Source organism: Haemorhous mexicanus, chromosome 9 (genome assembly GCF_027477595.1).
Source record: "Haemorhous mexicanus isolate bHaeMex1 chromosome 9, bHaeMex1.pri, whole genome shotgun sequence".
Taxonomy (NCBI): Eukaryota; Metazoa; Chordata; class Aves; order Passeriformes; family Fringillidae; genus Haemorhous; species Haemorhous mexicanus.
In genome coordinates this window covers 3923973-3946799 of record NC_082349.1, presented here as the reverse complement: position 1 = coordinate 3946799, position 22827 = coordinate 3923973, and the positions used below count along the sequence as shown (strand labels likewise).

Below are 22827 nucleotides of genomic sequence, written 5' to 3'. Positions count from 1 at the left end.
CCAAACAGCACTAAGTTACTGCACATGCATAAGAAAATCTCTGGAATTCATTAATGCAGTGAGCACTCAAAGCAGTTGTTTAATTCCTTTTAATGTTTACATACAAGATAAATAGAGACCAGTGGCTGACTCTTCTGGCCCCCGAGCCAAGGGCATCAAATGAAACTGGCAGGTTCGGAATAAACCAAAGAGCTGTGGTTCAGCCCTGGAACTCCCTGGCAGGGGTGGACTGAGGGGTTTTAACGTGATTGGATGAATTCACAGAAGAGAAATCACTTAAGGTCTGTGAATCACGGAGCATCTACACTGGCTCTGGAAATCCCAGAGCTGCAAATGACTTGTGCCTGGGGGGCATCCCTGGCTTCGTGTGCCTCCCTAGGGACCCACTCCTGGCCCCTGTCAGAGATGGGTATCTCGTCGGACCTGAAGTGGCCGTCCTTGATGTGTTACAACCCCCGGAGATAGCCCACAAATTATCTCCTCTGCGTCACCCCGCAGTTTTCATGTTTATAAAGGGCAAGGAAGAAAATCTGAATAAATGTAAGACTTGAAATCGAAGTCGTTTATTGTATGGAGTTTTTATTTTGAAATAAAATATTTTAAGTATTTCCAAAGCTAAAATGGGGAGGTTGTGGTATCTGGTACATAGGCAGCCATGCAATTAATTTGCTGTATAGACAAATACTACAAATAACATTTATTCTGATTAGCTTTATGTACTTAATTGGTTGTGCTGCTTTATTTTATCTTATGGGGTTTTCTTCTGCATGTTTCTTTTGTCCTAGAAAGCAAAGTTCAGACTATGAGGAACATGCTCAGCATAGCTTAAACCACTCTATTTATCACAGATTTGTATAACCTGAAAAACTGCCTTTGGAGCCCACTGATATCAATGCAAGGTTTTGATTAACTTCAGTGAGGGTTGGATCGGGCTGGAGGGATTAATTTAATTTAATTTAATTTTTTTTCCCCTCCACCCATTTCAGCTCCGTACTTCCTTCCTCTTGCAGAGGCGGGGTTTCAGGAGCAGACATTCCAGTTTGCTGGGGAAGTGTAGGAGCTGGGGCCCCGTGGCTGTGGGGGACACTCATTATGGTAATTGCTGCTCACTGCAGGTTATTTGGTCCAGGCTGCAATAGAGACTCAAGGTGCTTGTGAAGGTTGTGGGGAGCAGGAGAGCACTGAAATCAAAGACAAGAGCTCTTGGCTGCTCCCAGGGGATTTCCTGCCTCACTGGGAACCTTAGGGAGGGCTTGGCTGAGATTTCAGTCCCGAGTTCAGCACTGAGACCTTCAGAGTGGAGCAGATCCAGAAGTGGGACCCATGGACAGTGATCCTTCATGGCCATTAGCCAAGGAGCTGGTGGCTATGCCCTATTAATTCTGGGCTTTTATTCCCCCTTTCTTGACGTCCTTAAGAAAATATTCCTTTAGTAGGATGAAGGAACACTTCCTGACCCAGGTACAAACCAGAGCCATTTACATGGCTCAATAAACAAACTTGTGGCTAGGAGTTGCCAATCCCTGCCCTGTATTTCTGAGAGGCTGATGTGTTGAGCAGCAGTAATGCAACATTTTGATTTATAAACTTCTCTAATCAATCAATAGAAGCCTGAGTGAGGCAATCAGATAATCTGAATAATTAAATGGCTTTTCAGGGACAAATTAAAATTTGTTATACACACCACATCCGTCTAAATTATATTTGGTGTCCAGGAATAAATGGGTTTGTTGTTTTGTTTCACTCCTGCATCTCAAATGCTTTTGACTTATTTCAAAATCATTTGGAAAAAAAAAATAGAAAAAAGGATAAATGTCAGCCTCTGATTTTTTTTACATTGGAAACAGTGCTCACAGAAAAAATACTTTTTCCTTATTGTTTTATTACATGTATATTAAATATTTCAATAAATAATTTTCTTTAGACATGTTAGACTATTTTGCTTTTTCTTCTCCTTAGAGAAGTTTCCATAACATCTTAATTGTATAAAAAATTATTATATCAATGTGTTACCCTTCTTCACATCTTAAAGTGAATAAAACTGAGAATTGCTGGATTTCCACACACTGCTTTCCACTTGCTTAAGGAATTACTATAGGCTAGTTTTCTCCAACTGGGGGAGACAAGAGTTTGAAGAGTCAGAAAGCAAAGTATTTTTCTCTTATTTGCTCCATCAAAACTAAGATGGGGGTGAGAGAGTACAAGGAACAGTTTCCTTAGGCCAAGTGGAAATGAAATCATTCCCAGGTTCTGCTGGTCCCAGTCCCTTGCCGGTTCCTCAGGGCGTGTTTGCGTCCTTGGTTCAAGTGGGTCCAAGTCTGCAGCACAGCAAGGCGTGGCAGAGCTGCCACCTCATCCACCCCCGGCTTCCGTGGCCTCTCCTCTTGCTCTTTGCTCCCAGCAGGACTCCTGTGGCCAGGTGGAGATCCAGGAATCGAGGCTGAAATAAAAACAAACTAATACATTTGGGGACACAGGGAAGAGGTGGGAATGCATAGGCTGGGGGAAGAGCGGGACTTACAACTTGATGTAGAGGACCTTGGAACCAAAACTCTAAAAAAACCCAGCCAGTCTTGAGTGAGTCTTCATTTTGCACATGAAAAATGCTCTTCAGAACCACAGGCACTTGTAAATGAATATCATGTCCATCTCCTCCACCCTCCATTAGTCATCGCATAACCAAGCCATACGCACTTAGTCCTTTTCATCTTTCTTCTTGTCAAGCCCTTTAGCCTGTCCCCCTCACCTACTCATCCCACCAATCATTTTAATTAATCTCTGGATTTCTTTGAAACTAATAGTTTGTGGAATGGCGGAAAATGAGTAGGTTACAGAGACAAGATTGTGAACGATGGAGGTGGGGCAAAGTTTGGAGGCTTTGCAAGACCTGTTGGGTTACCCCTGGGGCAGGACAGCAGTGCTGTAAACACACAGAAAGGCTGCAGAAGTGAGGGAGGAACCACTAAAAACATCTTCCATTTTCCTAGGAATGCTGCCTGAGCAATTCAAACCCTGGATGTTGATGTGCAGCAACATCTGAATGAAAGATGTGATATGATTGTCTCTAAAGTAGATGGGATGACCTCTTCACTCAGTAGTTATACTAAATTTCCCACTGTCGTGCTATAGAGGATTTCAGTGCTCACTGCAAGTGCTCAGAAATATATTTTCAACAAAGTAATGAACTTTATCATTTTTTATTCAAACATTTGTATGTATTTTTTAATTTTTGATCAAAATCCTGAGCAAGTAGAAGTTAACCACATTGTCTAGAGATGAGTCTGAAAGGAACCCTGGGGCCTTGCTTCCCGTGCTTTTTAGAATCCTTCAATGGCTGGGGTTGGAAGGGAACTTAAAGATCATCTCGTCCCAACCCCCTTGCCCTGGGCAGGGACACCTTCCTCTAGAAGGATGTTTGGGATATTACAAATCTAAATGTCACACCAATAATGTCTCTGTGCTCATTATTTCTATACCACAGCTTAGCTGGTGCTCCGGGAAATAGAGAGTTGGGCAGAGTTCCCATCCTGTGGAGCTTGCAGTTGGAAAAATCCTCTACACACCAAGAAGGCTGGCAGAGTAGCAGTTGATCCACAGTGGGAGCCCAGAGGGGGAAGGTAAGCAGGAGAGGAGGCACTGGAGGACGGGTGGCATATGGGAAGCAGACGGCTCTGCTTGGCATTGGGAGCTGGCAGCAGGAAAAATGTACCATACAAATAGAAGCATATTGATGCTGAGTGCTGGGGAGGCAGGTGAATGCCTTTGAAAAGGTATTTACTGTGTTCAGGGGGAAAGATCCTGCTGGAAGTGTGCATATGTTCCCATATTACTGAGGTGGGGTTTTGCCATGGAGAACTGAAGTTAGCTTTGTGGTCTTTGGGTATTTCAATAAACAGGCAGTAGTGTCAACAAAATGGATTTATTTGTAGTTGCCAGTTGTGACTGAAAGCCTCAGAATAATTGGATTTAACCATTCACATCCCTGGGTAAAATAGCTCAGTTTTGATTAGGGACTCAGGACAAATACAGACTGCTTAAATTTTTAATTAATAAACAATCTGGCATCCTGCCAAAGTTGACACCTTGCTCTGTCTTAGCAGCTGTTGGCACAGTAGGTTCCTGGCAACCTGGGATAAAGCAGTACTTGCAACAGGAGAAGGGGAGGAAGTGAGTCTGCATGAGACCAGAACTGCCCAGTGAAAAGCAACCCAGAGCTCAGGGATTTCCAGGGAGCAGTCAGAGCTTTCCTGCTCTGTGCCGTGGGCTCAGGCTTGGACACAGACAGCGAGTTCCTGTCCTGAATGTCAGCAGTGGCTGCTGGGTGACAGATGTAAGGACACCTCTCTGAATTCGGGTAATGGCTCTGACGGGAGGAGCAACAAACAGAGAAAGCATTCAACAGTGAAAGTAGGTCCTGCAGGTTGCTCCTTCCCTGGGATTAGTGTGGTGGAGCCTGTGGGGAAGTTTACAGAGGGCCTGCTCACGTAATTCAAATGGAAACATTCACTGTGGATGACAGTCATTTGTGTTGGAGTCATGGTGTGGGAGCAGTTAGGATTGCCAAAGAGCCAAGGAAGGCAATGTAGGCAGGAAAGGGCATGGCCTGGGAAGGACAGTGCCTGGAAGCACAAGCAGAGTTCAAGGCTTCTGTTTTGGAGAAGGTGCTGCTGAACTGCTTCTCTTCCTCTGTCCCACCTGATTAATAACAACCTGAACTCTGATCCCAGCTGAGCTATCACACAGTGACACAGCTGCTCCTCCCTGTCTGGGCAGCCCTGTCCCCTCATGGCTGGGAATGGCCTGGCCTCACCCACAGCAGATCCTCAGGACTTCCACAGGAGAAGAACCAGGATGCTCAGCCTCTCAAAATTGCTGTTCTGTGGTAAAAATTGTATGCAGCTGCCAGCACTACAGCATCTCTATGTTCCCTTGTTTCAGAGGGAAGAGGAGATGGGAAATTTAGCCCAGAATCATAAGGGTCACTACCTGAGATCTTGTGTTTTTACAGTGGGCTCAGGAGCACTGTTCCCATGTGTGCTAGAACAAGTCCATGAGCAGCTGGCAGGGCCTTTGGCAGATGGGTTGCTCAGCTCACAGGACTTTTTACAGTCTGTTGAGAACATATGAAACATATAAAAAGCTACAATATTGAAAATGTTAAAAACAAGTTCATAAGATCAAGGAGAACTTTCAGAGTAAAAGGACAATGCTAAAGCAAGGGCCTAAAGGCTGTGATGGCTGCAAATTGAAATTCAGATTGGTTTAAATTTTACTTTTTTTTTTAATAGGAAACAACTAGCAAGCCATTCCAGAAGTGCTGTGTGGTATTTGGAGAGCTGGGTACCAGCAGCAGCACAGGTTTCCAGAGGTTTCAGCAGAGTGAGGAGAGGGCTGTGGGCTCAGGTAAGTCATGTGAGGGAGGTGAAGCATGTGTGTTGTAAGAGTTAATGGTACAACGTAGCCTTGCTCTACATAAGCACGTTTTGTGCTGATGTTTCCCAGTTCCTGCAGTAGTGTAGGAAAAGGTGTGTGGCTGGCAGAGCTGCAAGCCCAGACAAGGCAATTCTGGGTGTGGATGCTCCCAGCCCATTGCCAGGTGCTTCAAATAGGCATTTATGTCAGAGATCTGAGGTCACTTCAATGATAGCCAATTTCAGCCCTGAATTATTACATAAATATTAATAAGAACAGGGGTTTATTTCACATTTATGTTATTGGTCAGCAGAGTTTTCATCTAACCCTTAAGCAGTACTGGTGGGGAATATATTTCCTTTCAAGACTACTAAGAAAACTTTAAAAGTTTGGCCAAAAAAAATTGTTCACCTCTTTAATATAACCTTGTGAGTTTAGTGAAAAGTAATCTTATTTTCTGTATACCCAATGAGGAAAAACAGGAGAAGAAAGTAAACTCAAATGGGAATTATACTCTTCCCTGCTTTTACCACCCTACTGAATGACCCTTAATCACCTTCAGCATCTTTCTAGTTTGATTTCCCTCCTTGTAAAACCGGCATAATGAGACTGAAGTCCTAGTAAAGCAGGCAGATCAGAGGGGAATAAATGCTGGACAAGTGGTATGAACTAGTTTTATTTTTTTAAATGCAGTAAGGAATAGGTATGGGGAAGCAATGGATTTTCATTTGGAAGAAGATCTAGTATTAACTTGTTGGTATAAAATATTTCTTACTGCCCCTATTTGCTTTTAGGATATCAATCAATGGCATTTTTTATTGGTTCGTGAGCCTTGTAATGCATTTTGAATCTGACCCAGGACTGTGTGGAGCATATACTGCCACTTAGATTTGTGCCAGTTTAACTCTCTGGTCACTCTTTGACCTTTTTGACCAAATATCTTCTAGTTGCTAAGGGCTTGCTTTTTGTGGGGGTTGTTTTGTTTTCTTTACATTCAGAGTCTCTGCTTCGAGGGGCTCTGACAGTGATTTGGAGTTGGTCGTGTAGGAGGAATTATCACATGGCAGCTTCACAGAAGGAGGGATGCTGAGGCACAGCCACCAGCATCTCTCCACCTTCCCACTGGTCGTTTCCTAAGGAATCAGCCCTGATTCTCAGTCCTTTGGCAAGAAGATGACCACGTGAAGCACGGGAATTCTGCTCTATACTCCCCTCAGGGAACAGGATGAATGGGTGCTTCAGACGCAGGAGTGCGGAGGTGAAGCTTAGGGCACTTTTGCTCACTCCCACCCGCTAAATGTGCCCCTGAGCTTCCCCGCCTGTTTTTACACCTGTGCCACGTTGTAAACTGCTCTCCACATAGCAATGCTTTTTAAGGAAAAGCGAGGAGCGCTCCTGAGCAGATGAAATCAGCAGAGCCGGGAGTGACGTGGGGCGCGCCGTGGGCTCGGCCGGCCGTGCTGACACAAAGCCCGTCCTGCCTTCTTCCGGCTCCCACGCTGTCCCCTCCCTGGCGCTGCCACTGCCCTGAGGTGAACGGCGTTGGGAAACGCGTCCCGCTCCATCCAGCCCGGCTAAAACCTGAATGGCTGGCCAGAGAGGAATTCGCTTCTTTTCAGGGTGTCACCACACATCCCGGATTAAAGTCCTCGTGGAACCAGCCTGTGAGTGCCAGCCACTGCTCTCTGTGAAAGCCACGAGCTTCCCTAGCTTGTCCCAGCAACTCCTGGCTAAAAGGGAATTGTGCTGCAGCTGGAAACTCGATCAAGCGTGTCTCAAAGCATTTCTTTCATCCTCAGTTGATGCTTAATACACCTTTACTCTGGCGGGTAGTGCTTCCTAAGCCTTGTCAACATCGCAGCCGAACAAATGCCCCTCTCTAAAGTGATGTTGTGTAAATAAATCCTGTGCCTTGCAGGGTGTCACGGAGTTAATGGGAAGCCCGGAGAGGGGAGGGCGTGGGAGCAGCATGCCAGTGTTAACGTTCTGTTTTCTACGCAGGATTGCAACAGGATTGCAACAGCCCGGCCTCTCTGAGCTGCTGCACGTCCCGACAGCGCGGCTCTGCTCTTGAATTTGATAGGGGTGCTGATAGAACAATGCACCTTTCTGGGAAATGGTAATGCACAGCAGGACTTGGGGTTAAGGAAATTCTGAATAAACCATAGCAGCTTTCTTCTCTGAGTGCTGATGGTTTTCAGGTGGCCCACCAGGGAGCCAAACAAAAAAAAAAAAATATATGGCAGTGTTTACTCAAAGGGTAAAGTTTTGGGGTAAGAATGTTGAAAATCCCACGAACTTCAATAGCTGTATTTCTATCCTTGTGGTAGTTCTGACTCCTTCACTTGCTTCTCACAGATCAGTAATCAGGGGACAATTGACAGGAATAACCCCCCAGGTAAAAATATACAACTGCCTCTGAAACAAACAGCATTTCATATGCAAAGCTGTGTGATAAAGGGCGTGCTCAGGGTGCTTTTTCAGGCTCCTTGGGAAGTTTTACAGAGCAAATTACCTTTTAGCAAGTCCTTTTCTGTTAGTTTCAAAATCCTCTCTTGCTTTTCTCTAGAATGATTTTCCCACAAAAGGTGACGGAAACCATAAGAAAAGTCTCAGCAGAGCTTACTGCTCCCCTACCCCTTTCTTTCCCTCCCTCCTCTCCCAAACACTGGGAGCTCTCAAAAAAATTTTTAGTATCCTGGAGATTAAAAACAATTTGTATTTGTCTTGTAATAGCTCTGACTTTCACCGCCTTGTCCTCCCCTTCATTGGGAGTACACGTGTGAGCACTCCCTCTAATGTTGCTTATACGCCTGCTGTCAGGTTCAATAAGCAGCTTCTTAGCTGGGCACCTTCCCACGTGAAGGAAATGTTTCCAGGTCTTGTCCCAGCTCCTGCTTGGGCAGCATCCTGACATGGAACAACAGAAATGAGTACCACTGATAGCAATAATTCTTAGCTAATAAATGGAAATTAACTGTAGAACCTCATGTATCTCCCGGCAGTTTAGACGGGGGGCAGCTGTTTACTGCACATTTTATAGGTGTTCCATTTATGTGAGTTTTACGTGGTGCCTGGTATAAATTGAGCCATTTTGTTAATAGTAGATCAGGAAAATTTTTGAACTATAGGACACCAATGCACTTCTTAGGTGAAACTGAAAAGAATGTAGTAATCCATTGAAGGATTCTCTATGTAAGTAGGAATATTGCTAAAGAGAATCAAGATAAAATAAACATAAATAATTGCTCCTAAGACAAAGAAATATTGGCAAGCAGCCACGTGGAAATTGGAAATTTAAATTTAACTTGTTTTATGCCAGTAAATCATACTGGCAGAGTCTCAGATCTAGTCAAGTGAATTGCAAACCCACAGGTAACTTGCGGGACCAAGGATTTCCCCTTCATGAATGGGTGTAGAGAAGTAAAATTTCCCAGAGCAGAAAAACACTTTGTAGAAGCGGCCGGATTTTCAGCTTTGAAGTAGAAGAGATACTTTCATTTTCAGTATCTCCATTAGAGCTTCTTTTTGCAAGACCAGGAGTGTGAACTCTTGTGTCTGAGCCAAAATTCCAACCTAAGCAGAATGTACTCATCTAAATTTCCCTTTTGGTTTCATTTGGCCAAGGTATTCCTTGGTGTAGAGTTGCTGTGTACTGTTACAGCAGTTGCTGTGTTGGGAGCTTGGGAAGGCGCCCGCCTGGAAGAGGTTACATAAAACCTAAACCATAATAAGCTCAGAGAAACCCCTGAGTGTGATGATTAAAAAGAGAAAACGATTAGGGAAAACACATCAAAGAGGCTCAGTGAGAGTCCTAAGAGGAAAAATACTGATTATATTTGTTTTGCTTTTGTCTTACACGAGGTAAAAGGCGTGTGGTGTGTCCTGGGTCGCCACCCTAAGGGGTGTGTACTTAAAGACAACAGAAGCAGACTCCAAGGCTTCCATGGGGTTTATTTTGGTTGCAGGGCTGGGGAGATAAGATATAATTGTGCCATATACATAGTGGTGCTATCAATCTGATGGATTACCCTTCCCATACACCCTGAGCACCTTGCCTACCCTCTGCTGCTAATCTGTGTCTACCAGGAGAACTTGCTTTCTGACCTTTCAAGAAACTTTCAACTGTGATTTTTAAAACAATCACAGAAATGTTTTCTTTCTCCAAACGTGCAGTTCCTCTCTCTGGTGAAAGCACTCAGAGGCATCAGATGGGTAACATTGATTGTTAAAGCTGGTGTGCCAGTTCAGTTCAATAAATCATGAATCGCAGGGGCTAAAAATTGTTTAAATTCCACTCTGGGTCTGGGAATAAGAGTAGACATTTATTGATAGTCCTGTTGTTCACACTGCACTGGATTCTGTTATTTTAGAACAATGTTAGATTCACTTTTTAAAGTTTTTTTAGACTTGGTCTGACCTGGGAACCGGGTTAGAAAAGGTTTGAAGTAATAAAATATGCAAAATGTGGTTTTAGGGCTCTCCTTTAATGTGGAAAGAGGAAGAAAAGTTTTAGTCAGTTATAGCAAATCCAGTAAGGGAACTGTTTACTTAACTCTCACAGTTATTTATTTTAATTTAACTTCTCAGAACTTTTCAGCTGGGTTTAGTTAATGTGGACTCACATATTAAAGAATGGGTTTTACTGATATGTGTTTTCCAGTTGTAGCACTGACTTCAGTAGTTACAGCCGTTTTCTTTTGGACATTCTGATACAGTAGATCCCAAAAGCGAAAGGAAAATAACTGAAAAGGGCTTTGGAAAAAGGGAAGTATAAAATATAATCCTTATCGACTTAGAATTAGGCAGGAAGATATCATTTGAGTTTATTTTCCCATTAATATAGCTAGCATATATAAATTTCTGAGGCAAGAGTGCATATTCTTTTCCTATATCAACAAAAATAATGGTAGAAAATGCAAGGAAAAGGAACAAACTGTGTTGGTGCCAGTTGGGTGATGCACAGACTTTGCTGATTATGCATATTTGACTTTGCCCTTGTTAGAGCCTTCCTAAATAAGGGTTCAAGCTGCTGGACAAATTGTCTTGTACTTTATTCTCTTGCACATAAAAAGAGGTTGCTTGAAACAAAACATTCCAGGTGAAAGATCCTTGCATTGTCCTTACATCCTCCTGCCATCTTGGTTTGCTGACACACTGGAAAATCCACCTGTTCTCCTGGCTTCTTTGGGGCTCTGGAGAGCAGGAGGTGAACAGGCCAAAGGAGAGACAGAACAGAGAAAGGTGTTGGAGCAACACTTTTCCTCACACCTCACAAGCCCAGAGAACTTTTCTCTGTCTGGGATGCCCTGTCGTGGTCCATTGGCTACACTGACATTTTGTTCAGTCTGAAAGTCTAACCTTTTTTCCCTTCTTGAAAGAACTAATACAAAATCACTCTGTTTGTATTACCAGTGGACCTGTAGTCATTTAGTTTTGATCTGATCCTGACAAAACATCAGAGCTGTTTGCAAAGCTAATAGCAGCATAATGACAAAAACAGCAGTGCCAAATGTCTTTGGTCTTGCCCTTTTTCTTCTCCTTAATATCAAAGCTAAAAACATGGTCTTGATTTATATGCAGGATTACTGATGTTAAAGCTATATAATAATACATCTAAAGCCTAGCACTGTTTATAAATACACCAAACATGTAACTTAATAGTTATTTGTGCTGAATCTTTTATTTTCCTGCATACTCTGTCCTACCTTTTTTACTGAGGGCACTAATGCTGCATTAATGTAAGCAGAAACAGCTGCATTTATCTTCATTTTATTCTCCCAAGTCACAGCAACGTGCTGGAACTAGAGCCATTGTCTGGAGCAAACCTTCTGAAAGTCTTTTAAGGGCATCCATCTGGGCAGACTTTGTGGTTATAGAAGGGCTGATGCTGTAAGTATTCATCCCACTAATGGTCTCATTGATTTTTATTTACGCTCTTTGTAGGTTGCCCAGAGTCTCAGTCTGAGTAAGAACTGCAGAAGATGTGCTGAATTCAAGAACTGCAGGCATGTATTTAACTAAAACCAGGTTTCTGTATCTGTTTTTAGGGTGCTTGATCGAAGTGGGGCCTCCAGGACAGCCTGTTCTGTCTGCAGAGAAGTGCAGTTGGTGAGCAGTGTTAAAACACAGGTGCATAAGTTTGAAAATGTTGATCCAAATCACGTTATTATAAGTAGTAGGGAAATGTCATGACTTACTGAGATTAAACAAAGACCTGCTTAGAATCTTGTGACTTCAGCTCATAAATGGATTTCATCACTCATTACAGCTGCATAAACAAATGCATGTGGTACATATGCATGTTTTGTTTTGGGAAGTTGTTGTTTTTAAAGTCCCCTCAGAATTCTTTTTTTAATTGCTCCTAATGAGCCAAGGCTCCCTGGTTCTGGAGCAATGCCTGGTGTACCTGAGCAGCACAGCCCACTCATTGCTTTTAAAAGGGAATAAAGTTTCCCAGCCTCTCTCCCTTTCTGGCAGCTTAACTGCTTTGGCAAGCAGGTTATTTTAAAGGAGAATTTTACAATATGAAACCTGTTGTCAAAATTTTATTCCTTTTATGAAAGTAAGCTTGCCCTGGTGCTCCTTTGGAGCTATGAAAATGTAATCCCAGCCCAGTCAACAACTGGAGAAAGTCCTACACAAGACTGAGCTCAGACTAAGTTTGTCACATATTTAACGTATTTAATTCGTGTCATTTTTCCTGTTGTCCGTGACCTCATTTCTGCTGGTGGGCCTCTCAGAAGGAATCCTAGAAATGGATGCCCTGTGATTACCCAGGGGGAATTAGTACTTCCCCCATGTTTTCTTGACAGTGTGTTGCAAAGTGGGATGTGGCAAGAGGAATCCAAGTTTTGGTCTTCCTGCTTTGGTTGTTACCTGGGGGTATGAATGGTGCAGTTAGTAGTTTGGGGTGCAGGGCAGACACTTCTCTGTGGATTTAAAACCTTGTACAGACCAAACCTGTCAAGCCATTCTCATCTCTTTAAGTTTCAAGTAGCTGCTTTCAGCTAAACCCACACTTTTCAGCATCTTCAGGCAGGCAGTTATCAAAGTTTAACCTCAAAAACTTAAGACGGCAAAATATGTTGGTAATTCTTTGAATTTCAATGTGCCATTTCTTAATCACAACTGAGAAGCTGGATTAATCCTGGGTGGGTAGTGTCTCATTATAACTTTGCACTGCAAATTATTTTTTAACCATATCTAAAGGGAAATTTCTTTTTTTTTTATTTCCCCAAAGAAAAATACTCAAGGATACTCAATTTTTGTGGCCGTTCTTCTGATAAAGATTCAAAAATCTAATTTTAAAATGGGTATTGCTGAGGGAAAGGGGATACTTTTTTTCTATTTCAGTCACAACCTCTTCTTTTTACTTATAAAAATTGGAGTCAGGAAAGTAAAAAGAGCAACAATATGGAAGAGTTCACGGTCAGGGTTATTTACATGTATATTCTATATAGATGGATTTGTCCTGAAGTGCTTTAGTTTGTTTCACTCCCTGGAAAAACAAAACAGGTAGTAACAAGAAATCTCATTAAATGGAATGAAACTAAAACCTTTTGGCTTTTCTGTCAAGTGGCCTTAATTTTTAGGCAGCTGGGGAGGAGTCTTAATTGTGTGTGTTCCTAAAGATTGCTTAGACCAATTGCTGAGTATCTGAGGCTTTGGGTGTCAAAGCCCTTGGAGAATCCAGTTGCTCCTCACCTCTGGAAACCTTTCCTCTTACGTAGGTAGCTAAAAAGATGCCTGACATTAGAGACTTGCGCTCCAAAATGTTGCTGTGAATGCCTTAAAATGTCACATTAATATCAAGAACGGTTCACCCACAAACCATCTGGCTTTGCAGATCTCAAAACGATCTTTCAATTAGTTAATTAAGCTTCCCTGTTTCCTAATAAGGCCTATTTGAAATGCTCTGAGCTGGGGACAGCGGGGCTGTAGGTCTGCACCGTGCAGGTGTGGCAGTGGCCAAGGGTCTCCCCGGGCAGCGGGGGATCCTGGGAAGCCCTGCCAGGCCTTACCTGGATGTGCTGCCTGGGAAAGTACCTGGCTTTGTCCTTATAAGGCCAGGGAACTGCTGCGGGAGCCCTGATCCTGCCCCAGCTCTTCCCGTCCCGCTCAGCCACAGTCCTAAAAAGGCAGTTCCTTGCTCCTGCTTCCCACAGCTGAGCTCCCCAGGGAGGACAGCACTGCCGAGCCAGGCATTGCACTCACAGCGAGAGCCGTCCTTATGGACTGTGCTGTTGCTTCTCAAGGCAGATGTTGTGTTTAGGGGCACTGCTGGGCTTCTCCTTCCTCTTGTTGAGTGATTAATGAAAATATGACAGAGAGCGGTGTCCGACGTGCCGGCGCGTTCCGGGAGCGGGGTAGATCCCTGTAGGATCCGCGCAGGGAAGGAGACGCACGGTGGGAAGCAGCTCAGAGTCAGTGTCTTGAAAGCATATTAGGTTATGGTTCTATAATAGAAAGTGCTCAGCAGCAATATGAGAGCTCAAAGCAATCCGTGTCCTTTTTCCTCCCTCCCCTGGCTGCCAGTCCTGCTCTTTGCTTGTGCTTGCTCAGTCCTTTCTGGGGCCATGCTGGGCTCTTGGTTTCATTCGTGCTGAAAGCCAGGAAAGGGTTTTCTGCTCAGATTCACAGAGTGGCATCACAAAACACTGTGCTCATGTAACTGAGCAAGTGATGAGTAGGAAAGACAGGGAAAAATTTATTAATGCCCCATGCTCTTCCGAATGTGAAACCTTTAGGTGCTGTGCTCTCCTTCTGAGTAAAAACTCTTCAGATGCTGGGTATTTAATGAGACAGTTTTAGAGGTTTAATTGAAATTTTCTGAAGGATCCGATTATTGGCTTATTTGTTTCACATGTCAAGTGACAAGCTTAGTTACAGTCTGGTAGATTTTTAAAGACAAGTTCTTTACTGGAGCTGGATTTTGGAAAGGCTTGAATATGCTAATTCAGAAGGGGTATTGTACGAGATTTTTTTTCTTTTATTAAATTGACAAATCATCCTACCTTAATTTGAAATAACAAAGAGGAGGGTTTTTTAAATTTAAGATCTGTGAAATTCTGGCACTGAACAGATACATACTCATTTCAGAAAGGGGATTAAAATAATTCATTTTCAAGGGGGGTTGTTTGGGAAGAGTCCCTGGATAGTGTGTGCTCTGTGGAGTGTGGGAGACATTGGGATGCAGCTCCAGCTCTGAACATGTTGTACTCCGGTACAGCAGTTTGTCTGCTCGGAACCACATGCTTCCTTCCTTTATCAGGCTGCTCCTGGCAATCCTGTCCAACCTTTGGACTTTATGGCCTCTCTCAGGATGTAGCATTGGTTCCCTAATATCTCTTCTCTTGTCTTTTGCCAAGTTTCCAGCAGGCAATGAGGCCATGACAAGCAGGGTCACAGGTGTTGAAGGAAGTCAGCAGCACAAACAATTATTATAAAACTGAATTCTGCAGTTGCAGGCATGAAATGCTCCTCTTTATGAATCTGGAACACCATCCTCATCTGTTTTTCTGAGTTTATAACAAGTTTTCTAGCTCCTTTTGTATCACTGCTAGGTGTGTGCTGTGGATTTAGTAGGTGGGGTTAAGAGTACTGATGGTATAGATTAAAAAAGAAAAGAAAAAGTAGATTGCCAAAAGCTCATTTAATGCACATTGTTAGCTGAGATTTGGTCAGAGTTTCTGATGTTGTTTTATACTGCTGGTTTCTGAAATAATCTGTTATGTAAAACATTAAAACAAGTTATTCCCATGTGTGAATGCTAGTAAAGGAAATATTTAGACAATAAGGAAGAGGGTGATTAGAGGGGATCGTTGATCAGGCAATAAGGAAGAGGGTGATAGACACTCTGGTACCACGAGGCAGGAGGTGACACACACCTATGGAATTTGATAATTTAGGAGGACCATTTACAGCTGTAGGCTTAGGACACTAAACATTGCAAAGAAAAGTTTAAGAAAACCATGGCAAAGAGATGCTCCTGCCTCTACCGAACAAGGCAGTGGGTAGCCAGAAAAGGTTGTGCTGGAATGTAGGAAATACCACTCAATAAAGAAGTCCTTCCCCTTGGCATTTCTGTTTGGTTGTTGGTTGTGGCCCCAGTATTCACCTTGTTCATGTTTTGTGACCCAGAGCTTTGGGAGATGTGTGGTTTTGGGAAGACAAACACATGAAATGACAGTGGGAGAACTGCCAGAAGAACACCATCTATTCTGAATTCAGAAAGTGCCCTCATTAGCTTTTAAAGTGAAAAATGTTGCCTGTCTTCCATACTTTGTCATTAAGGCAGAGCACTTTAGTGATGTTGGTATTTTTTATAGATTATTCCATCTGCAATCCTTTGTCTGAATGCAGTTGTAGTGAAATCAAGGACAGTCTCCTTCCAGTACATGAATTAAGTTAAACTGTAGAATTCAGAAAATAAAGGTACCTGCCTCAAAAGGTTTCACTGCTTTAACCACACTGATAAAACAGTGAAAAGCTGTGATTTGAAGGTGAAATTTAGAAAACTTGGGGCCCATTCCACCACATAGGTGAAGTCCCATGGTATAATGATTACCCTCGTGTTAGCCCTATGTGCAGGCTCAACCCTTTGTTCATTGTCTGATCATCAATCTTCAGTTAATTCAGTGAGACTCGTGGTGGAAAAAGGTGACTAAAGGTATCTGAATTTGCCCTTTTGCATAGGAGGAATTCAGCTACTGTTCTGATAACCCAGGGTAAAGCACACTTTAGAACAAGCCAGTGCTGTTAAACCCCTGCGTAGGAACTGTAATCTGTGTTTATAAATGGGACCATTATCAGAAAACGTCACTAAGAATCTAAGGAATCTTTAACCAATAGCTTATTGCTTCCAGGGATGGACTCTGGAGGCAGTTTATAAAGAGCCAACATTTTACTGTTAGTGTGTTTGGGCAGGAAGCAAATACACTTTGCTGGTAAGGGTGTTTCTGTGTAAACTGTACAAACCTGTGTGCTCAAGGCTGGCAATGGCATTGGCACTTGTGGAGAGCAAACTTAGAGAATTTAGAGAGTCAACCACTAGAGCTCAGTTTATTCACTGCTTTAGCAGAGCAGATTGGAAATTGGAGGAATTAGTACTGGGGAGTCTTTTGCTTTAATTCACTCCTGTGGACCATATTCATTGATATTTCGAAGGCTGTTAAAATTTCTTTTTCACTAAGTGCAAATTTGTCTGTTTTAATGTGAAACCCAAACTCATCGATGCTTGCAACAGGCATCCTAAAGGCAAATGGACCACTCAGAGCCCAGAGTGACCTGGTATGCCCTCATAGCTGACTCTGCTTTGAGCAGAAGGTTGAACTACATGTCTTTCTGGGGTTCCTTTAAACATGAGTGGTCTTATGATCTGGAGCTTTGTAAAAATGGTGAATGTATCTCCTAATTCTATCTCCTTTTGGTGTATTGTACTTCAGACTTTTGTGAGATGGCTGATTTCCAGAAAAGACTTCAGCACTGAGCCCTTTCACCTGCCTGACTCTAATCTCACAGTCAGTCCCACTGCAGTGAAATGTCATGTTATTCTTCAAATGTGGTTACTCAACCCCTTTTCAGAGGGGCACAGCGCCAGCCACAGTCCCAGTGTTCAGTACATCACAGGAGCCAGACCATGGGTGTATTGTCCACTTGTAAAATAAAACTCACAGGGCCTGAGGTTTTTTTCATGAGCCCCAAGGGCAATATATGGTGATCCTGAAGGAGTTTACCAAAAGGAAGGTGGCATTTCCCAGGGCTCTCCTCACATGTGGGTGCATCCCAGCTTTAAAGGTACCAACCAGAAACACCTTGAAGTGCTGGGCTATAAGCTACAGCAGCCCAGCTGCTGTTGTGCGAACTGTGTGATGCTTGTGGTGAGGATGGGAACCTTAAAAATTGGGTAGGTAAAGAGCAGGAAATGGGAGCCATTACCTCTGTCCCAAGGGAAGTGGTTCCCCCTGTGAATCACAGCCCTGGTTTCGCTGTGCTGCGTGGGAGTGGCATCCTGTCCCAGGAGGATATTCCCAGCTCCTGGGGCCTGCCAGGTCTGACTGCTGCAGGGGAAGGGAGCAGGACAGTCCTGGTCCCATCAGCATCACTCCTATGCAGCCTCCCTCCATCATTTGTGGAGCAGGGAGGATGAGGATGTGTCAAGCCCTGTAAGCTGCATGAATTGATGTGGTTCTTTGCTGTTAGGAATGGCCAGAGAGGAACAAGGGCTGCAGTCCTTTACTCAGGAGTCTGGCCTTGTGCCACACGTTCCCTGGGTTATCCCACGGAGAACAAAACCTGCTGCTGTGTGAGACAGCCCAGGTTGCCAAGTCTTGCCTTCCCCCTGCCATGAGTCACCCGGCCCTGGCAGAGGCTGGAGCCCGGCTCCCAGTGGCAGAGGAACCTCCTGCCCTGGCTCGCGCTGCAGCCGTCCTGGAGGAAACCCCTGTCAGCTCCTGTGCCACTCTGCCTGTGCCAAAGCCTTCCACACCCTGCCTCTTGAGGCCTTCTTACTCATAACGGAGACAGACACCGAAACCAGGCAGTCCCTCCTCTCTGGCACCCACAGCCTTTCCCAGTGCCCCTTCCTTTGGTTCTGTCTAGTCCAAAGCTTCTGCACAGGAGCTGTTTCATCCGTTCTCAAGAAGAGAAGGCATAAATGAGACAGATTCTGGCTGTTGAGTGTTGGTAGTATTTATCCTTCCTAAGCCAAATAATGGGATAAATCCCCAAACCTCTGTTCAGCCAAGTGTGTTTCCTGGAGCAGTACAATTAATGACACAAGCCATGAGGGAGCACAGTGTGAAGGGACAGAGCTGTGTCTTCCTCTTTCCTATCTTTCTGCTCCAATTAATTGCACCTCTGGTGCTGAGTGCAGAAAGCTGCCCCCCAGCTCACTCACAGTCAGCAGATAATTTAGAGGTTTGTACTGTTTGTAAATCATGGTGGAGAGGAAGCAGCATCTGAGTCCCCAAGTCCTCTAGAAACATTGTGGCTCACCAAAGATCTTTCATCTCAGCCCTTGTTTCTTACTAAGAACTTATCATAGAGCTAGAGATGCAGCAGAACCAATAATTTTGGGAATTTAGGTCTTTGATATAAATTGAAGTTAATTTTATGATATTAGCAAGCTGATACAATGGAATTTTTGTGTCATGAGATGTCTTTGCAGCAACAAAGTCTGTCATTAAATCTTGATGGCAGTACATGAAGGTGCTTGCAATTTTGGACAAAAGGTGTCATTTATCCAGTAAAATTAACAAGGGAGTGAAAGCCTCTAGGCCTGATAAGAGTGACCCAGGGCAGGTCTGTTGGTCTTTTGTGGATGGACTTCAGCTTTATCTGCTCATATGCCAAGATAGCCAGGTGTAAACTATTTATATGAGAGAAGTTAAGTGTTCGTGGTAAAGTAGCTTGTGGCCTGAAAAAATAACCCTTGCTAAGGGCCTGAATTTATTAAGTCAGTAATTAGCTTATTAGGCATATAGTTGTGCCTGTGTAGGTGTCTGAAGTTTATTTTCCATCTGGTTTGCATCCACTGAGTTCAGGTAATTTGTAAAAGATAGTCCATGTGTACAGTGAGGAGTGGCAAAAAAGATTTGTGGAAGAAACAAAGGGGGAAGCCACACATAGAAAGTCTCAGGCTGTGTGGGAGGGGAGAACTGAATGTATCTTTTCCACAGAAGTCAGGTTTAGCCAAAGGGCCAGTCATGAAGGTCAACAAAAGGCCCCTGGATGAAACAATTTCACTCTTATTCTCAGGAAGGAGCACTGGAAAGAGGATCCACATGTGTTCTTAGAAAAGCCAAAGGAGGTTGTGCTTGGACTCCCACTCTGTATAGTGTGGGTTCAGAAGTTGGTGACATATTCAACTAGGGAAGGATACTTGGATCTGTTGTCAGAGGCAATGAACATCTCTGGTTTCACTGGCACCTCAAGAAAGGTGCTGGCAGGTGAATTCCCCTCCTGCCTGTAAGCTTAGGTAAGAAAAAATAGGCCCATAGCAAGGCCTTAATGATAGGAAGGTTCTTACAGGGAACTGGAAAGCATGGAAGGGATTTCAGGGGTGGGAGCGCAGTGCTTTCTGAAAGGCAGAAAAATACCTGTAAATATTGCATCTATTCAGATGGAAACAAGTTATTTTAGGAACATCTGATAATTTTTACAGTCAAATACAATTTTTACTTTAAAAGTGTGAAGAGCTGCTTCTGCTTTAGATAGACTGAAAACAGCCTGATAGCCCTCAGAAAATGTCATTTTCTTAGGTAACTGTAGCATCTTAGAAGTTTGGAAGTTTGCCCTTCATGATAAAAGGGGTGCACCTTTTATTTCTGAATAATAAAAATCTCCCAAAATTGTGATTAGATTGTACAGTAAGTTGAATCAAACTGTGTACTGAACACAAACCCCACCAATCTTGTATTGTATTTTGTATTTGTTATTTTATGGGTTTGGTAAAGACAAAATAATCAGTAAAGTCAGAAGGGGAAGTGAAATTGCTGGCTAGCAAGTTTTAGTTGTTATTTTTAATGTAACCGTACCCCATTCCTGGATGGGGAATAGGCATGGGGTGACAGGTGGATGCAGATGGAGCACCAGGAAACTGGGAGGTCAGGTCAGGCCACTGACACCAGGAATTGAACAAGAGCTAGGGCTGAGATTCCCAGTAAACCTACAATTAGATATTCAAGTTAATGAAGGAGAGGCTTAGCCTTAAGGACATCCTCTTCCTGGTGGTTTCTTGTATTCCTTGGTGCCAAGGCTTGTGGTGTTGTGAGCACAGATCTGCAACAGTGACCTTAATGAGAGTGGTTTATACATCTCGATCCATCCAGTATCGCTGCAGCTTTACAGGCTGAATTAGCAATTCTGATCAGCCTCTGCTTTCTGTGCAAATGTTCCCAGGTGTTAATCCTTGCCTTAGTGTAATGAGGTGGAGAAGCTTTAGGTTGAAATCCAAGCAGCATCTTAAAAAACAACTCATGTTTTTGTCATTATCTTGATCTGTACTGATTATTTTTCAAATACGAAATATACTTAGACTGATGGCTTGTACCTTGTGTTTTATCTTCCAGAAGAATTTTTACAGTCTCTAGTTATCAGCTTTAAACCCAGTGTAGGTTTATAGCTGAAAGACTGGCAGATGTTTAGCTGTTGTGGGGAAGTTAAATACAGCTGTTAATTTTAAATGCTGGTGTCATATGAAGCAGTGCCCAAGACCACTGTGTTATAAGCTGTGTTGGTTTTTGAGGATCCTGGTACCTTAAGAAATTATTTCTGTGTCTTTTGTCTGTTCTTTTTACCTCTTTGTAATACTTCCAGTGACTACAATCCTATACTTAGATAGAAGAGCTGATCTATTGGAGCCTTACCCTGGGAATGAACTCCACTAATCAACTGCTCATGACTCCAACAGATGTTTCTGCTTATCAGACAATTGGAACCGCATGTTCTACTATATTTCTTAATTTTTTTTCCTTCTTTTGATACTGCCAGCAAATGCCCCATTACACATGTGAGCTTCAAAAACTTGTCACATGATAGCAGGAACAAATTGCTAAACCAGTCAGCAAAGTTCAGGTTTGAAGTGGTGGTCCACTGAAGGCAACTGGGTCTTAGAAGCTGAAGGAATCATTTATAGAATTACCAAGCTGTGGTTTTGTTGTAAATGCCAATATTTTATTCCAGCATCTTGCATGAAGTTTGGATATGTGAGAAGAACTCGGATCAGAACTCTTTTTTTCAAAGACTGAATCACTTTAGGATGTGGAGATAAAGTTAAGTGATTCTTCTGAGGATATGAGTATTATCCTCTTGAAACCACAGAAAGGGGATGTGAATGGTTTACATGATTTTGTTATATACAGACTTATCTCTCACAGCAGGTCAAAATCTGAATTTTCAGACATGATGGAAATACAGATGTGAAGAATTTACTTTTTTCTTCATTTTGTTTAGTCTGTTGCATTTAACTTTCCATTTCTAGTTGATAAATGACTGATGGATTCTTGATCAATCCATATCTTTGTACAGTTTGGGCAAAAGGAAAAATAATGTGTGTAGAAAAGATTATAGACTGTCACTCCACAAAGATGCAGTCCATTCCACTGCCAGCAAACCCAGAACTGCTTCGTGGAAGTGAAACACCTGTTACAAGAGTACAATGGGACCATACAAATTGTAGGCACTGGAGACACTCCTTGGGGATTAAAGAAACTCATTTGCAAACCATTCTTCTGTTAGCAGTGAGCAGTTAATCATGAACCTTCCCCTACCCACAGCTCACCCACGCTGCTGATTCAGGAGCTATGGCAGGGCATGGCTAAAAGGCACAGCCAGGAGGTTTATCAGTATTCACACTTTGTTAGCCAAGCAGGAGCCTCACCACATGTGGGAGACCATAACCAGAACTTGTTCCTTTCACCCTTTCCCATAGTAAATATCTGAACTTGCTATTGCTGGGCTCTTGGTTGAGATGATAAACACAAGTACAAATAGCAGTGGGAGTTGGAAGCTCTTATGTTCATGGGAAAGGTGACAGTGATGGTAGAGAGGGTCAGCGGCTGCCTCTGCATCCCCTCTCCAGATACTCAGTACCTCTGAAAATTTCTCAGCTGATAAAGATGTAATCAGGTAAGAACATGGCCAGTAAGACCTACTGGCTATGTTGGCAGTTCCTTTCAAGCTGCTGATACACTCTCTTCTTTAAACATCACATTTCTTCCCATTGTTTTAAAACCAAACTCCAACCTCCTGGTGCCATTTGCAAGTGTTTGGTGGAACCCGAATTTGTGTTGAAGGTCTGGAGTGCAGAAGGATTTGTGTCTGCACAGACATACTATAGTTTATTCATGACTGTGGATGATATTTCTTCTTTGCTTCTTGTGCTTTCTGTGTAGGGTAGGAAACTGAGGAGTCCATAAAACATGGGGAAGAGAAAGCTGGTGGATGAGCCTCATCAGAACATGTGCAGGCGTGGTGGGAGTGGGAGAAGAGGAATCATTAGGGGAAAGAATCATCTAAGCCAAGGGAGGAGAGCTTAATTAGTAATGCTGAAGTTGGCTGACAAGCTGTGGAGAGAAAAAATTGGGTATTGATTTGAAACTTTGCTAAGTGCTATTGGAAAGTGAGAGAAGGATGATATTGGTGGAATGACCTTTGAAGGGATCCAGAGAAGACAGCTTGATTCCATGTAACCATAATTTTAAGAACAGACCTGGGATAAGTAGAGAGATCAGAAATCTGATGGCCAGTGAGAATAATTTCAAGAGGTCCATCAGACTGAGGAGAGCTTCGTTCAAATAGTTCCCAGACACACAGAGATGAGAGTGAAGATACCTGGTTGGCCCTATAGCAGCATTTCCCCTCCCTGTTATAGGGCAAGAGGAGTCAGTAAACCAAAGCCAGCTTTGCCTG

The 22827-nt window shown here is 43.2% G+C and overlaps 1 protein-coding gene across 10 annotated transcripts in view; it reads left to right on the top strand.

Annotated features, from left to right (window-relative positions):
* The first annotated feature begins 3483 nt into the window (after positions 1 to 3483).
* Positions 3484 to 22827, top strand: part of FGGY (FGGY carbohydrate kinase domain containing) — a 259625-nt gene continuing 240281 nt past the window's right edge. For 5 of the 10 annotated variants that reach the window (XR_009487461.1, XM_059853677.1, XM_059853675.1 and 2 more), the window contains exons 1-3: positions 3484 to 3617; positions 5289 to 5403; positions 11463 to 11544. The gene's annotated coding sequence lies outside the window, so the exon portion shown is untranslated. Of the gene's footprint in view, positions 3618 to 4100; positions 4331 to 5288; positions 5404 to 7413; positions 7532 to 11462; positions 11545 to 22827 lie in introns of all 10 variants that reach the window. The other 5 variants (XM_059853683.1, XM_059853680.1, XM_059853679.1 and 2 more) reach the window with 4 other exon arrangements.